Source organism: Cupressus sempervirens, chromosome 3 (assembly GCF_028749045.1).
Source record: "Cupressus sempervirens isolate cs-2001-9-10 chromosome 3, ASM2874904v1, whole genome shotgun sequence".
Lineage (NCBI taxonomy): Eukaryota > Viridiplantae > Streptophyta > Pinopsida > Cupressales > Cupressaceae > Cupressus > Cupressus sempervirens.
The window spans coordinates 336,197,832-336,205,344 of record NC_143120.1 but is presented as its reverse complement, the minus strand read 5'-3'; positions in this window follow the sequence as shown (position 1 = coordinate 336,205,344).

The window sequence follows — 7,513 nt, the reverse complement described above, 5'->3', positions numbered from 1 at the left end:
AGCCCAAAATAGTACCTTCAACCAACATGGTTGCACACACGCAACACTTTATTAGGGTCTAATCCAAGGCCACAATTGATTTGGCTAACTAAGGAGCAAGAAAAAACACAACCCCTCCACTACCTTCCGAGTGGTTAGTGTGGAAAAAATGGGCCTCTTTCCAAATTATAGCAAGCAAGGCATCAAGATGAGATTGACTTTTTTACTTCTTGAAGCATTAAGACATTTTTTTGGATATTCAAGATGAACTGTTTGAACTAATACTTGTGAGATGATATTGTTAATCCCCTCACATTCCATCACTGTATACGACAGATCATTAAGAGTCAAGAATCTCCTCATCTATGAGGAGAGCGTTGAATGGATTCGATGACAGTAAGGCCCGAGGGTCAAGAGGGTCATCCATAGGATCTCTCCCTCTTGATGATGAACATGAACATGATATCAAGGGGCTTGAAGGGGGATTTCTCATGCGATTGTTAGGCTATGAGGATGAGATTGTTGGGCTAGCAGGCAAAGTTCTAACAAGCATTAGGGTTGAGGAGCAGCAGCAATGTGTTGGGTGTTAATGATGGGAAGGGTGATTGGTTCTTTTCATTTTCACTGAATGAAAAATAAGTAGGTGTAGGTTGGTATGTTGCAGCTTTCACATCTTATATCTCTATGTTTACCCCTTGTATTAGTCAATTAAAAAATTCAGTAATTCTGCCAGAATATTTCCAGCTAGTAGAAGTAATTCACTATGTTATTCTGAAATGTCTTATTGATTTTTATAATAATTTGGCAGTGGACAATGTGCATTTGAAACAAAAAATCAGGTTGCACATGTGAACTGCGAGAATTGTTGCACAACACTTATGTATCCATTTGGAGCACCTTCTATAAAATGTGCACTCTGTCATTTTGTGACAGCAGTTGGAGTAAGTTAATTTTGAAATTTTTATTATGTAATTTGTATTTGAGAAATTTTTTCACTTTGAAACAAGTTTCGTTGCGATGCTGGGTGTTTTTTTGTAGCAATCACATTTCTGAAGACCCTGTTATGTTTGAGACTCATTGATTATTGCATGTTGTTCTATTGTTTTCGCTGTTTGTGCATGTTTGTTATCCATGTGACTATTTTTCCTATTTCATTTCTCATTGCTAGGTCATTTTCTTATAATAGATGAACAATATGAGGATGCCTCTTCCTGCACAAAGGCCTCCTACAACATCTATGACACCCCCATCTTCTAGCTCATTGGTGAGTTTTACTTAGGATTATGTTTAGTATCTGTTCAGTGATGAGCTGTGAACTGTGTTGTTGGACACTCATGCATTATGATATCCACTGGCTTCAGGTCCTGGATTTGGTTAAATATGAGCATTGTAGTTGACAATTTCTGAATTCTATCAATTTTGGACATATCATTTTTTATTGCTTTGGAGGCATTTGCCAGCTTTCTCATTTTTAATTATGTTCAGTTTGCATAGGTCTGGAACTGCTGTATTCACTTTTTTAAGTCGCTAAAGGTATGAATATTTCCATTGTGATTTGAATGCTGATTTATCTTCTCTGCAACAAGCATGGTGTAATTTAGTCCTATGGAGCTGATTGTCGATATAGGCACCAAAAGATGCCTCCTCCACTCCTCTTGTAGAAGAAGTTTTCCAGAAACTTCAGCAGTGGGCGACAGTGAAAAATGGTTCCTACCCAAACATATATCCTCAGCACAGGCAAAACAATTATTATTATCAAGGAAAAAAGGCTCAACCTTCACCTAGTGCTTCTCAAAGACTGCTAGGAAGTTCACCTTCAGGTGACAAGCCCAAGAATTAGAAGCAGAAAAGGTGACAACGTGTACCATAGTATCAGACTAATTAAAGTCAAGGCCAGCCAGTGAACCCTTCAGCAAATGGATTCTCAAATCAACTGAATGTTGTATCTACTGCGTTGCCACTGCCACAAGGAATTTCTAGGTTCGTTGACATGACTCAGTGCATGGTTGTTCTTCTATGGGACTATTGTATTGCAATTTAATTCTTAAGTCTATGATGTATGTGTACTTAATTGTTTGTTGCCTTTCCTCAAGTGATGTTGGGGGTGTGCCATTGGAATTGGTTGTTAGAATTATATTGGTGCTCGATGTATACATTTTAGCTTTAGAAGTTCTTATATGTACCAATTTCATTTTTTGTGCTTCATTTATATGTACATGGATACCAATCAATACGAAGATATTGTAAATTTTGTTGTTGGAGCATTATAAGCTTTTCCTTTCAATTAATAGTTATACAGCTACCGAATCTGATGTCTGTGAAACTTCTGAGTAATTTAGTCTATTCCAGGAAGTTTTATTATCAGAGCGACAGAGTTGATTGCAACTCATTCTACCATATTGAGAATAAGTGTGAGCATTAGGTTCTTTTTGTTGTAACCCGTAAGCCCGCCTTTACTCTGGAGAGATTTCCATTCTATATACATTTGATCACATTATTACATTGAATTTCCTTTTGCTAATTGGGCGGTGTGGGTGGTGAAAAATCATTCTTCTTTTAGAAGCTCTCATATAGTTCTCTTAAATATTGGTTATTTTGAGGCAACATTAATTATTGTTTTTGATTAAGACTATATTGATTATTGTTATAGCAAGCATTTCATACTATTTATTAATGGGTGTAACATTGTGATTATATCATGCAACCATGGCTGAGTATGTCTTCTATTTATTATGAGTAGCAGCAAAGATATCTATTTTATGCTTCTTTTCTATTCCTCTATGTCCTCAAATGTATTAAAAATAGCTGAGGGCATTCTTAAGTATACTTCATAGGTCTTCTCTGGTGCATTGGTTTTTATTTGAGTTAGTATCAGTAACAGATAGCTTCATAATTGTTACTAATATTATGACTTATTGACATTAGTGGTCAAAAGCATTGTAGGATACTGCAAAGATCTTTGTAAAGCCACAAAACCCTTATTTTTGGGAAATGTGTTGTACAGGCAATATCAAAAGTCTAAACCAGCAAAACTCTTTACATAGTCCAAATGGGTATCCTAAATTGTTGTTTGTCTTGTAGGTTGTTAAGAAAGTTTGCAAGATAATGATAAAAAACCTACATAGGAGGGCTACTAGTTTGGAAAGCGATTGGAAAAAGGAGTTTGGAATTGTTTTTTTTGGTCATTCTAGGCCCAAATAAGTTAGTCAAGAGTATGAACATCTCCTACAATGCTAGATAAGCACAAGTACAAGACTTGGCAAAACAAAACTTAACAACCATGTTTACACAAGATAAGATAAGTTTGTGACTTGGTAAGTTGACCTAGGGGGCAGACTTGGTGAGCGAACATAAAGAGTTGACTTGGTGAGTGTACTTGAATTGTTAGCTTGGCGAGCTAACTAGGGGAGTTGGCCTGGCGAGCTAACATGGCGAGTCAACTTAAAGTGGAAAGTTGGTGGGGCAAGTGGGGGTGACTTGGTGAGCTGACTTGGAGAGTTGGCCTAGGGGGCAGACTTGGTGAGTGAACTTAGAGAGTCAACTTGGTAAGCGTACTTCAATTGTCAGCTTGGCAAGCTGACTTGGGGAGCTGGCCTAACGATATAACATGGTGAGTGGACTTAAAGTGGCAACTTGGCAAGCCAACTTAGCGAGGCCACTTAGAGATGCGAGCTAACTTGGTGAGAAAGCTCAATGAGTGGACCTAAAGATTGACCTTGATGAGGTACTTTGGTGGGGTGACTTGATGATCAAACTCAAAGAGTCAACTTGGTGAGTATACTTGAACAGTTGACTTGGTGGGGTAAGTTGGCAAGCTGACTTAGCAAGTCCACTTGGTGAGGCGAGATGGTGAGTCGACTTGGTGCGATAACTTGGCGAGCTGACTTGGTGAGTGGACTTAAAGACTGACCTTGATGAGGCACTTTGGTGGGGTGACTTGATGAGCGAACTTAAAGAGTCAACTTTGTGAGCGTACTCGAATAGTCAACTTGGTGACATGACTTGGTGGGTTGGCTTGGCGAGCTGACCTGGCATGCATACTTGAACAGTAGACTTGGTGAGCTAACTGAAAGAGTCAACTCACTGAGGTGACTTGGTGGGAGTGACTTAGCGAGCTGACCTGGAGAGTGACAATTCATATTCTACAAATTTGAGACACTGGAACTTTTGTGGATGTGCAGGCCATTGAAACATACTATAGGGAGGATGATGAACTTATTCTCAACTGTCAGACTTAGGCAAGTGATACAAATTGTAGAATCTTAACATATGGTTGTTCAAATTCTGTATCTCCTAAATGATTTCCTTTTGGCGTATAACTTGCTGTGCACAATTGCCAAGTTTTCTTATTGTATCGGGCATATTAATGAAGAAGCATATTAGTTACTGTCGATATTTTTTTAGGCATTCTATAAAATAGTTCACATGCCTTGCGTATGATATGAGATTTTGCATGCATCCTGCACTCTCTCATCCGGCTGATGATGGATTACGGAGAGTGATCTGAAACGATGACGCTAAAACACACACAATCAAATCCAAAATGAACTTGCATTACAAATGGATTGTGGAAATCTGATATTGTTTATTTTGCATGCATGTCTACCAGGACAATCACAACTTAAACATATATATGTTTAAGTTGTGATTGTCCTGGTAGACATGCATGCAAAATAAACAATATCAGATTTCCACAATCCATTTGTAATGCAAGTTCATTTTGGATTTGATTGTGTGTGTTTTAGCGTCATCGTTTCAGATCACTCTCCGTAATCCATCATCAGCCGGATGAGAGAGTGCAGGATGCATGCAAAATCTCATATCATACGCAAGGTATGTGAACTATTTTATAGAATGCCAAAAAAAAATTACATACACGCGTTGGTAGAAATTTCTACCTTCATTGGTCGAAATTTCTACCTTCAATGGTCAAAAATTTTGACCTTCATTGGTCAAAATTTCTACCTTCAATGGTCAAAATTTTTGACCTTCATTGGTCGAAATTTCCACCTTCAATGGTCAAAATTTGCGACCTTCATTGGTCAAAATTTCTACCTTTCTTGGTCAAGATTTTCTACCTTCTTTGGTCAAAATTTCTACCTTGTTTGGTTGAAATTTCTACCTTGTTTGGTCAAAATTTTGACCAATTCCTGACAAAACTTGCACAATGTCTATGGGCGTTTTTCGACCAAAGTATTGGTCGAAATTTCGACCGGAAAAATTTTGACCAATGGGTTGGTCGACTTTGGTCGAATTTTGGTCGAAAAGTGGGTCAAAATTTCGACCAATAATGGTCAAAAAATGGTCTCAGATGTACTATTGCGCCCATAAGCTAGGTACCAGCCCAGACCCGCCCTTCATTGTTAGCCTCACATGCATCTTTGGCATGAAGAGTAAGAGAAGTATTGAGTGTTGTCATTGATAGCCAAGAATATCTACTTGGAAAAATGTGTTACACAAGTAGCGAGAGGAAGATGTCTACATGTAATGCCCCATTGGGGAAGCCAAAATAATTAATCTAAAGTTTCACTATGTCTATCAAACATTTTTTTTAATGATAATAACATCAACAGGTAACATAGTGGAAGCATTGACTCACATACATACAACCATCCAAAACATATTACATCTCTTAAGGGTTCTATGACATTGAATCACATGTAAACGTTTATTAATATTAAATACAACACAACCAAAATCCACATCATGGAATAATCACAAGTACGAATCTAATAAATAATATACAATTACAAAAGATGCCATAGGGCATAACCAGAATGCATAATCATCCACTATACAAGTCACAGGGTATGAAAAACTCAAAGAATATACATCATCAATAAAATACATCATTTCATAAGATCTTTGATAAATCAAGTACAATACAACAAAATAATACTATCCAATAGAAATACAAGATTAGAAAGAAAGGAATAGCTGCACAAGTACATCCAGCAATGACATCCAACTGTCCGATCTCAATGGTATAAGAGACACTACCACCCGACCTCATGAAACCTAAATGATCCACTCCCACCATGCTAAAGAGATAATCTCAAGTCCTAAATGGATATCAATCCACAAGTCATACCTAATATATAGGTTAGGGAAATCTTGATAGCAATCTATCTCAAAGGTACCAAGACACAAGTATCATCTAATCCTAGAGGTAACAAAGACACATAAGAAATCTACTATGTAAGTGGAAAAGTGTCATCGTATGAGCCAACTCTGAGGTTACCCTGGTAGCCTCTTTGGACTCTGGCCCCCTAGCACCTTTATGCGGCATCAGTATCCTTTCATATAGAGAAGGCATACTAACAAAGCAAAGTCACAACCAAGCATCCTCTCTACTTCCATCGTAGCCTGTACTAGCACTCAAGACATGTGCAAGGAAAAACACTGACTTTTATTAATTCATTTTAATATCATTTAATGAAATTTTATCACTTATTAAAACAACTTACAATGGGTTGCCTAGGCAACCTCTATAGAGCTTCAACCTCCAGTGCAAGCCACTTTTCAATGTACACATGGATTACCTACGCTAGGCTGATAAAAAGTACAACTCATAAAATCAAAATTTTTCCCTGAGTCCTTTAAAAGCAATTGGAAAGTACCTAAAGACTAATCAAAAAAATCACCTTAGTCCTATACAAGCTACTGGAAAGTATCACAAATTAACTGATCGAAACTCAAAGGTTACACTAAGAAAAATATACCATTCAACTTAGTTATACACAAGAATTGGAAAGAACTAACAAACATTGATCAAAACTCATCATAGAAAATGCATGACACATCACCATGGTTGGGTATAAAAGATCGTGACCAAATAATAACCAAATCATCATAGTAGAACAAAAACCCCCTAGCCTCTAGTAAACATCTTGACTGGTCAACACTCTAAGTAAAACTCGAAACCAACACTAGTAAACCACACATCACATCAAGTATATAACAAGTTTTTTTTCATAGTTCATTTAATTTTTAAAACATAAGATTTCAATTTTGACTAATGGGTTTTTAAGTTTTTATTTTTCAAAAGTTAATCAAAACTGATAAAGGTTTCATATGTTGCATTGATAAATTACGAGTCTCACGTTCGTACCCACAAATTAACTATACTTCTCAAATAGATACACGATAAATTTAGTCAAATGATAACCTTTATGGGAACAAATATCTTTGTTTAAAAATATATCCCTAAAAGTCCATTTACTAAGATTGTACAAGTTTTTCGTCTATAGATAAATGTTCTTTTATTAAATCAACAATATAAAATAAAATAAAATAAAACATTGTTGGTTTAAAACTCAATTCCCCAAAATTATTTTAATTTAAACTATAATTTTAACCAATTTAAATTATATATAAATATAACAAAATTAAATAAATACATAAATAAATATATAAAAATTAATTTAATTATATATATAATATTATTTATTAATATTTTTTTTAAAGAATAAAAAAATATTTTAAAAAAATTTATATAATAATTCTTTTAACAACCCTAACTAAGGGTTGGCTA